Here is a 10,272-nt window from a genome sequence, read left to right as displayed (position 1 = left end):
CCTGGAGGTAATTGTTGTATTTGGTGCCATGGCTACAAAGCCTTTGGTCTTAGGGGCGATCGAGGACAGATTGAGAGCTGAAAGATCATTTTCAGTTCATCACTTCCTCCTGAAGACAACATCCTGGCAAAGGAAGGACGGCACGCGTGGAAGCAAGGATTCCTCGTGTGTCTCCAAGTTAGGTGAACTAATCCAGAAGTATGTAGGGTTGGTACCCAGAGTCAAAATACCTACCGTGTTTTATTCGGATCCTACCTCTTTACAGAGGACAGTTCCTTCTTTGAAGGAGTTTATAATCCGGGCAGATGAGAGTGACACGTACAAATCAGTAATACCAGGCTCTTTATGATAAATGACAAGGTAAGAAATAATTTAGCCTCAGAAAAGTAACAGTGAGACATTTAATGTTAGTCACTGGTTCTATCGTTTGAGTTAATATTTTGCATTTCAGCCTAAGGAAAGCTTACCGTTTGATGCATTTCCTTTCATGTTTTATGAGCCATTCCCGATGATAGACTCTTAGTTCCACTGGGGCTCTAAGTGAAACCACCTTGTTCTGTACTGAAGAAACAGGACCAGAGGATTTTGAGAGTGGAGGAAGGTTTTGATGTAAGTCAGTGGCAGGGCTGACCTGATGCCTAGTCCAGAACATAGCCCCTAATCCCATCATGTTCTGGTGCAAGAGCCAGTTTGAGTTACAAGGAGGGCAAGTTATTTTTAGTGTTTGTTTTTTTAGACTAGTGTAATGACCTTGATCTAGTATCCAATATGAGGACTCTGCCTTTTAGAAAATTAATTCCAGGGGCTTCCCTGGTGGCGCAGTGGTTGAGAGTCTGCCTGCCAATGCAGGGGACACGGGTTCGAGCCCTGGTCTGGGAAGATCCCACATGCCGCGGAGCAACTGGGCCCGTGAGCTACAACTACTGAGCCTGCGCGTCTGGAGCCTGTGCTCCGCAACAAGAGAGGCCGCGACAGTGAGAGGCCCGCGCACCGCGATGAAGAGTGGCCCCCGCTTGCCGCAACTAGAGAAAGCCCTCGCACAGAAACGAAGACCCAACATAACAATCAATCAATAAATAAATCTTAAAAAAAAAAAAAATTCCAGGGAAGGTGGTCCTTAGAAATGGGAAACAGGAGGAAGAGAGTGGTTGGACACTGCCATGGGATGATTTTATTTGCTTTATTGATTCACTTGAAATTGATTATATTGCGAGTGCGCCCCTCCTACCATCTCGTTGTGGTTTCTTGTTTATGTCTTTGGGTGTAGAAGATCTTTTCTGGTAGGTTCTGGTCTTTATTAGGGGTGGTTGTTCAGCAGTTAGTTGTGATTTTGGTGAGCTCGTGAGAGGAGGTGAGCTCAAGGTCCTCCTGCTCCACCATCTTGTCCCAGCCCCTCTCAGTTGGGATTGGAATAGGATTGAACTGGAGCTTTGATCAAGCTTCAAGTCATCAAATGATGAGTATTCACCAAGTGCGAAGTATTGTGTCAAGCATTTTGTGCAGTGTACAGAAGAGTTGGGTAAAATTCCACTGTCCTCAAGGGACGTAGAGACTAGGATGAAACCAGTTCACACATTCTTTAAATACAAGGAAATGCATGGTGCTTCGAACCTGGAAGTTCCTAGTTAATGTTTGTTGAATGAAACTATGAATAAATGAAACAGTCTGGGGTTTCGACTGGTTACCCCCAGTTGTGAATGGGAAGGGGGTTTGTATAGACACATCAGGAACATAACCAATCATAGGTTGGAAAGGTTATGTGTTTGCAAACATCTAAGGATTTCCTTCTGTTCAGGAGACCTTTGATTTAGTATCTGGAATGTGGATTTGGAGAGTAAGAAGATTGGTTCTTGCTTGTGCCACCAGCTGAATGACTGAACATTTACTGCCAATTTGCCTCCATTTCTGTCTCTTACATGGGTTAAGGCCTGCCACCTATTCACCACAAGACTCTTGGAAATGTTACTGAATCAGTGCCTATAAAAGCTATAAGTTAACAGGAGGACAGAAACCTAAATGCATACTCTGTGTTAATACTTAATAATCCTTATGATTTAGATATTGTCCCAGTTGCTGGGTGTGGCCCCAAGGGGGGAAAGTTTCCTATAGAAAGGATCTTATACAATTCAGTGCAGAGAGATTGAAAAATGCATGCAGATTTTTCCACTCTAGGCTGCTCACCCAGTTCATTTCCATAGCGCAGGGATGGGGCCAGTTTATGGGGTGTCTAGGGACGTAAGATAGTCTCAGATGGTATATAAATAGCATACAATCACAAATAACCATACTTATAAGAACAAGCAGATAAGCATACTTATGAATACTAAGTACCGTTTTCAAAATTTGATAAGTGAAATCTGTAGTCTACAAGCTTGTAAATCTGGAGGCCAGGGCCACTTCTTACACATTTTGTTTCTAACACATTTTTTCATGTTTTTATGGAATCTTCTATTATTTTAATAAAAAGGTAGTATGATGGACAGCTTAAGAGAGTTCATTGACTCTGGAAATAAATAGAACTGGGTTCAAATTCTTACTCTGCAGCTTACCAGCTACAGTACATATATGACTTTGGGCAAGTCAATCAACTTCTATAAGTTTCTGTCAAATGAGGATAGTAGTTCCCACCTCTTAGGGTGGTTCTAAGGATTAAAATAGATGACATATATACAGTACTTGAGTTCGTGACACATTAAAAGCAGCCAATAAATTGTGGCAATTACTGTTTGAGAGTACTGTACCAAATTGATTGTCATAATTTATTATTTCCGAATTGTTTTTTCCCCAGTCTGTGGCTTCTCTTGGTTCATTCTCTTAATGTCTTTCAAAGAGCCGAAGATCTTAATTTTGAGGAAGTCCATTTATCAAGTGTCATGTTTAAGAAATTTTTGCTTAATTCAAGGTTATATAGATTTTTTTTCCCTGTATTTTTCTATAGGTTTTATAGTTTTTACACTGATTGATTTCAGGGTGTTAAACTAAACTTGCATTGTTGGGAAAAGTCCTACTTGGTCTTCATGTATTATTCTTTTTATACAATATTGTATTCAGTTGTTAAAATTTTGTTAAGAATTTGACAATTTAAAATATAATTTAAAATCTTTGCTTACGGAGGGTATTGTTTTGTAATTTACTTTTCTTGTAATTTCTAGTTTTGGTATCCGAGTAATTCTGGCCTCGTAAAATGAGTTCAGAAGTATTCCTTTCTCTTCAGTTTTCTGGAGGAGTTTGTTTAGAATTAGCATTTTAAAATTTCTAAACGTGGGAGTTTTTTAAAATATAAATTTATTTATTTATTTATTTTTGGCTGCGCTGGGTCTTCGTTGCTGCGCACGGGCTTTCTCTAGTTGTGGCGAGCAGGGGCTACCCTTCGTTGCGGTGCGCGGGCTTCTCATTGCAGTGGCTTCCCTTGTTGCGGAGCACAGGCTCTAGGCACGTGGGCTTCAGTAGTTGCAGCACGCAGGCTCAGTAGTTGTGGCTCGTGGGCTCTAGAGCACAGGCTCCGTAGTTGTGGCGCACGGGCTTAGTTGCTCCGCGGCATGTGGGATCTTCCCTGACCAGGGCTTGAACCTGTGTCCCCTGCATTGGCAGGTGGATTCTTAACCACTGTGCCACCAGGGAAGCCCAACATGGGAGTTTTAAGTTATATTTTTGTTAAAGATTTCTGCCTTAACTGCATAATTTCTAGCTTAACTACTGATTTGGTTTTGCTTGTTTATTATTTCAGTTGCTAAGAAAGGTGTGTTAATACCTCCCAAATGATTGTAGATTTGTCTATCTCTACTCTAATTCTGTCATTTTTTTCTTTATGTATTTTGAGGCTATATTATAGGTGCCTCTATTTTATATAATACGTTAGGTTTTTTGATAAAGTGAATGTTTTACCATTATGAAATGTTCCTTTCTGATAGTGCTTTTTGTCTTAACGTTTGCTTCTCTGATATTAATATAGCAACCCCAGGTTTCTTTTGGTTAGTGTTTGCCCGGTATATCTTTTTCTCTCTTTTTACTTTCAACTTTTCTGTTACATTATGTTATTAGATGAGCTGCTCATAAACAACATATAGTTGCATTTTATTTTTATAGCATGTTTATCTTTTAACTTGAAACATCCAGTCCATTTACATTTAAAGTAATTACTGATATATTAGAATTGAACTCTACCATCTTATCATTTACTTAATTTTTGTCCTATTCTGTTTCTTTTTCTCTTCTTTCTTGCCTTCTTTTGGAATGATTTTTATTTTTTAATTTTATTTTTTGGCCGCGCTGTGCATCATGTGGGATCTTAGTTCCCCGACCAGGGATTGAACCTGCATCCCCTGCATTGGAAGCTCGAAGTCTTAACCACTGGACCGCCAGGGAAGTCCCGCGGATTGATTATTTTTTATATTCCATTTTCAAGGACTAATTCGGAGCTGTGCTGGAGCCAGCTCAGACTGGCTCAGGAGAGCCAAGAATGCCCATCTCCTCCCAACTCCATGTTCAGTAACCTCTTGGTGGCTTGACATCGGCCGTGGCAGAGCATTTATACCATAGAAAGTAGCAAAGGCTTCAGATCAGGGCTTTTATCCTACAGAGAGCTGGTCGCTAAATGTTTACCAGCAACCAAGGATTAGTACTTTCTCTTCCTGGATAATGCAAGGATCTTAGAATACCTTAGGTCCTTTGTTATCCTTCTCCATAGTTATATGCTATTCTTGTCATGCATTTTAATTCTATAGTAAATATCATGTGTTTGCCATTTTATGAAGTTCTTGTGGGATTGTTTCTATTACTAACATGTTGTTTTGACTGGTTCTAGTTTATGTTCTTGTCCTCTCATACGCTTGGTTACCAATGTTGTGTCTAACATTTTATTTTTAAAATTGTGTAGGAATAATTTGAGACCTAAAATGATTTTATCTTTGCCCAGGTAAGGTTTTCATTTTCATCTTGCCACGTACCCAAAGATGTCAACAGTCTGGAATCACCTTTATCTAATTTTAGGATTTGAGATTTTCTGGACCACCCAGATGACTCAAAGCTGGGCTCCAGTCCTTGGGAAGAATGTTCGTCTTCTAATTCACCCTTATTCCTCGAATCCCAACCCAAAACACAGGTGTGGTGGTTAATTTTATTTGTCAACTTGACTGAGCCCTAAGATGCCCAGATATTTGGTCAAACATTATTCTGGATGTTTCTGTGAGGGAGTTTTTTGGATGAGATTGACATTTAAATTGGTAGACTGAAAAAAGCAGATTGCCCTCCATAATGTGGATGGAGCTCACCCAATCAGTTGAAGACTTGAATAGAACAAAAGGCTGACCTCCCCCAAGTAAAAGATAATTCCTCCTGCCTGACCGGAGGAATTGAACTGGAACATTGGCTCTTTCTGGTTCTACAGCAGCTTCTGGCCTTCCGACTTGAACCAGGACATTGGCTTTGCAGATTTTTTCCTTGCCGGCCTTCATAATCATGTGAGTCAGTTCCTTATGATAAATCTCTTTACATCTATCTACCTATATATCTTTTTTTTTTTTTTTTTTTTTAAAGATTAATTAATTAATTGATTTTTTTTTTTTAAGGAATTTATTTATTTATTTATTTATTTATTTATTTATTTTGGCTGTGTTGGGTCTTCGGTTCGTGCGAGGGCTTTCTCCAGTTGCGGCAAGCGGGGGCCACTCTTCATCGCGGTGCGGGGACCGCTCTTCATCGCGGTGCGCGGGCCTTTCTCTATCGCGGCCCCTCCCGTCACGGGGCACAGGCTCCAGACGCGCAGGCTCAGCAATTGTGGCTCACGGGCCCAGCTGCTCCGTGGCATGTGGGATCTTCCCAGACCAGGGCTCGAACCCGTGTCCCCTGCATTAGCAGGCAGATTCTCAACCACTGCGCCACCAGGGAAGCCCTACCTATATATCTTTATGACTCTGTATCTATCTTTATCTCTCTCTCTCTCTTTGTCTCTCTCTCTCCTGTTGGTTCCATTTCTCTGGAGAACTCTAAGTAATACAATGGACATTTACCAGGACCCTCATCCTTGGAGGGCCCTGGACTCTGACTTTTGTCTTTGTGGTCATGATAGGCTGTCAAAAGTACTGCTCCGACTCTCAACCACTTGTAGTGGAATTAGCAAATAGCCCTCTGGGTAAAGCAGTCCTAAAATGCTGAACTCACTCTCTGGTGTTTCTCTTGGATATTGACCTGGTAATTACTACTTTATTAGTTCTCTCTTAATTTTGAGTAGATGTTTTGTGTATTTTGTCCACTTGTCTAGTTATCGTTAGTGGGAGAGTTGTCTGTCACCCTCGTCCTCCATTACCAGAATCATTTGGTAAGTAATCATTTTTAAAAAATTATCCTGTTTGTTATTTTTATTTTGCTGAACCCTATTGCATTAATGATATGTCTTTTACACATTATTACATTGTTTGCTTTGTGGTACATGTCTGTTGTAGGTTAAAGGGAATATTTAATTCTCATCAAATATAGTATAATGCATGTCATCATGTACTGCTCACAAATGTAATCACTATGGAGTTCATTAAGTGTTATATAAATAGGTAATTAGTGTTTAAAATGTTTATATTATGCAGAAATGTTTGGAGAATTGTTTTATAGGTGTTTAGGAGGGTTTTAGTGATATTTAGAGAAATCGGTTGGAATTTTTGGACAGATGGTGAATGCATTCTTATTTTCTCACTTAAAATAGTGTGATATAGACTCCTTTGATCTTAGAATTGTTTTGGGGGATGGACTAACCTGGGATAGCTATATTTCTATTGTAGCATATAGCGTGCCTCTGATTTTGTGTGCTTATCACATATATATTTGTGGCTGCTTCTCATATCATACTCCCAAATGAAGATGTTGGCAAAAGTTGAGCAATTCCATAGTTGGAGGGAAGTTGACCAGTTGTGGCAACTGTCTTGACAGACAGAAGGGTAGAGCAGTGTGGAAAGGTAGAGACCGGGGTCCTTCACATTGCACTAATTCTGGAACCTGTGACTGCAGGGCTTGGTGTGAAATATCATTAGATGTCACTATTGCTTGCACCACTGTTGGCTCATGTGCCACTACCTGCCACCAAGCACACTCTCAGCGGGTTCTCCCCACTCCCACCTTCCACTCCCACAGGCTCTCCCTCCCCTTTATGCCTCCTACGCATCCTTAGGCACGTAGCAAAGACACGATTTCCTCTACCTTCCAGGACTCTCCTGTCACATCCTGTACCTACCCCCACAGTAGCCTTTCTAATTGCCAAACCTAATTTTCATAATACAGGTTCTCCCTTGGTTGAAATGTCTGGTTACTGTTTTGCTGCCTGTATTTAAAAGTTGGTTTTTTAAATGTCTGTAGAAAAAAGTGTTATGGAATCACTGCTTCAAAGTCTCAGGATACACTTTTCATTAGCCTAAGCCAGGGTTCAGGGTTCAGAGGAGAGAACAGTCCCTTATAATAGCCAGCAAATTCCCTTTCAGTCTTGCGGTTTTACCATAACTCAAGGTTGGCCTTTTCACAACAGATCTCCAGCCTCAGTTCCTGGTAGCTTGTGGTTGGAAGGGCCCAGGGTCTTTGTGATTTCTGGAAACACCCAACGTTGTGCTCCATGGGGATGACCCAGAACCTGCTGGGTTCCCTACAAGGACCCAGGAGTGGTTCACATGTGAAAGGAGGAGGAAGATAATTGGTGTATGTACCTTAAAATGTACCTGGGATTTGCTTTAATCAGGTGTGGGAAGATACACAGAAATAGAAATGATTGTCATGAAGGAAGAAGTTTATACACTCATAGACGTAGAAGTAGGAGGCATGGCATGACATGCCACTCGGGGCCATGCGGGGAAGCACCAGGGCTGGTCAGGAGCAGAAGGAGCAAGGGGGAAGGCGTGGGCACGAGCTTTCATTGTGCTTTCCATGGGAAGGAATGGGCGACGCAGGGTGAGCAGGGTTAGGATTGGCTCATTTCAGCAGGCTCTGGGACAGAGGGGCAGTCCCTCGTCTGCTACCTGGTCCTGGGATAATTAGGACAGGGGAATATTGCCTCCCAGAGTATAAGAACTGGATAGAGGAGGTGGTTCAGAGTTTGGGCTCCAAATTGGTTAGTCTGTGTATGAGAGCTGTTTGCTATTCCTAAGAATTGACAGCCCTGGGAGAGGCAGTGTCTCCTCAGCCAGGGAGGCCCCAGATGCCAGACCTTCAAGAATATAGAAAATAAGAAAATATACTTAATACAATCAGTGAAACAAAATTTAGCAGCCTTGAAAGCTATCCCAAAACATTTAGCAAAACCATCTAAATAGTCTTTGCTCCATTTACTCTACAGAACATGGTGCCAGTGCCCTGATCTCAATCATCGTGGATACCAATTATTTATATATTATTATTTTGTAAGGCCATATAGATTATACCCTTTTAGGCCTTTAAGCCATTCTGCAATTTCATGTCCTTAGGCAAAGACAGCGTCTGTGGCAAAGTGAAGTCCAACACTTCTGACCCAGTCTAAACACTGGGTTAGAAACCTCACCTCATCGCCTGCCACAAAGAATTATTTCTATCTCTGCATTAACTGAATGGTCTTGGGCAAGTCACTGAGCCTGTCTACTTCTGGGCCCCCACCCTCCCTGGCAAAGTCAGGAGCTGCTCTGAAATTCTCTGAGTGTGGGGAGACCACAAGTGGACTGTCCTCCAGGAAACAATGATGAGGTCTTTCAACCTCATGGAATGCTCCTGGCATCTCTCCAGGAAGAGGCTCGCTGCCATCAGCTACTAGACTGACAGCCCCGCAGAGCCTCCCCCAGGAGGTCAAGTGTCGGAGTCCTACGGAATGCTAGAAGAAACTTGGCGAGTGTCTCAGCGCCATGCATAATGGGCTCCATGCCAAGTTATCTTGTTTAAACGTCACATTCCTACGAGCAGATGCTCTTATAATTCCTCATTTAATAGTTGAGGAAACAGGAGATAAGATAGGTTAAGTTGCCCAAGGTCACACTGCTGGGAAAGTGGAACCCATATCTGACTTCAAAGCATAAGAATTAGACTTATTTTATGTAATTACAGAGGTGAAGACTAGATTGAAGTAAGGGCAAAATAGAGGAGACATATTTCGACTCAATACTGGGTGGGACTTTTGAACCATGATTGTCAGCCAAAACTGCAATGGGCTGCCTTTTTTTCACTGGAAGAGTTCAAGTTGGATTACCATTTTTTTCAGGGATGCTATGGAAGGGAATCCCAAACTGGCCGAAAGTTGGACTAGACACCCACCAAATGTCCCTTTGAGCCCGAAAATTCTAATATAATTCTAAGATTGTGTGATTTGGTGTCTCCCAGGAAATTCACATACAGCAGTTGGAGACCCCACCACCGGAGGGCAGCGTCTTCACATTTGGTGCATTTGCACAGAAGGACGCAAACCCCATCCCCTCCGAGGTGCCTAGAGAGTGCGAAGATTAGCATGGGGGTGATGTGGGCCCGTGTGAAGACAGAGAGGGATCCACCACCAGCATGTTAATATCCCTTCCTCTACCAGCCGGAACAATGATTTCTGTCTGCCAGTGCATTGGAGAGGGCAGGGTGCTGAAGTTCAAAGGGAAGACCCCATTTCCATGAAGCTGGGGAGGAGGGGCGTTCTGAGGGCTGCTTCCTCTGCCCCTGCACCCCAAAGACTAGGACAGTGAGGAGAGAAACAGGGTCGAGGAGTGTCAGAAGGTGACCAAGAAATCCCGTCACGCTCGGGAAGATGGAAGGACCCAGGAAGGGAAGAGCAACTTGGAAGGACCGTGAGACCTGCCTTCCATTCAGGTGGTCTGTAGGGTCCTGGGTGTCAAAACCAGGGTTGACAAGTGGATTCCACCATGGGGCAGGGCTCAGCCTGATTTAAGGAAGCTCTCTGTGCAATGTCAGGAAGCACTGCCTTGGGAGGCATTCACTCCACACATGTTTACCGTATTTACTGTGTTCTCCCTTCAGGCCGGGTGCTGTCTTATTGCTGAGAAACAGCAGTGAATAAAACACACAAGATACACTTTGCCTGCCCTCACAGAGCTGACCTGCCTGTGTCTGAGCATCCGGGGAGATGCTGAGGCGTGGCGTGGGGGGCCTTTGGGTCGTTAGCCTGGATGGATCTTAACATCCTTTTCGGGGGTCCTGTAACTATCTCAGCTTTACAAAACCTAGTTTGTCTTCATATCTGTGATACACCCTTTCACAATTTGCAAAGAACCTCACCATGACTACATAGGTTTCATGGTTTCCAATAGACACAAGCCTGTGAATGAGGTCACGGAC

General features: G+C 42.7%; 1 long non-coding RNA gene across 2 annotated transcripts; it reads left to right on the top strand.

Annotated features, from left to right (window-relative positions):
* The first annotated feature begins 225 nt into the window (after nt 1-225).
* On the top strand, nt 226-10,105 carry LOC130704950 (uncharacterized). 2 transcript variants are annotated; one of them, XR_009005521.1, is made up of 5 exons: nt 255-360; nt 4,916-5,101; nt 5,387-5,459; nt 6,260-6,316; nt 8,309-10,105. It is a non-coding gene; the product is annotated as an uncharacterized LOC130704950 (long non-coding RNA). The 2 variants fall into 2 exon arrangements; XR_009005522.1 differs by having other exon boundaries at nt 226-360; nt 4,990-5,459.
* Nucleotides 10,106-10,272: the final 167 nt, after the last annotated feature.

This window comes from Balaenoptera acutorostrata, chromosome 15 (genome assembly GCF_949987535.1).
Source record: "Balaenoptera acutorostrata chromosome 15, mBalAcu1.1, whole genome shotgun sequence".
In the NCBI taxonomy this organism is placed as follows: Eukaryota; Metazoa; Chordata; class Mammalia; order Artiodactyla; family Balaenopteridae; genus Balaenoptera; species Balaenoptera acutorostrata.
Note: the sequence above shows the minus strand (reverse complement) of the source record. Positions and strands in the feature narration are given on the sequence as shown.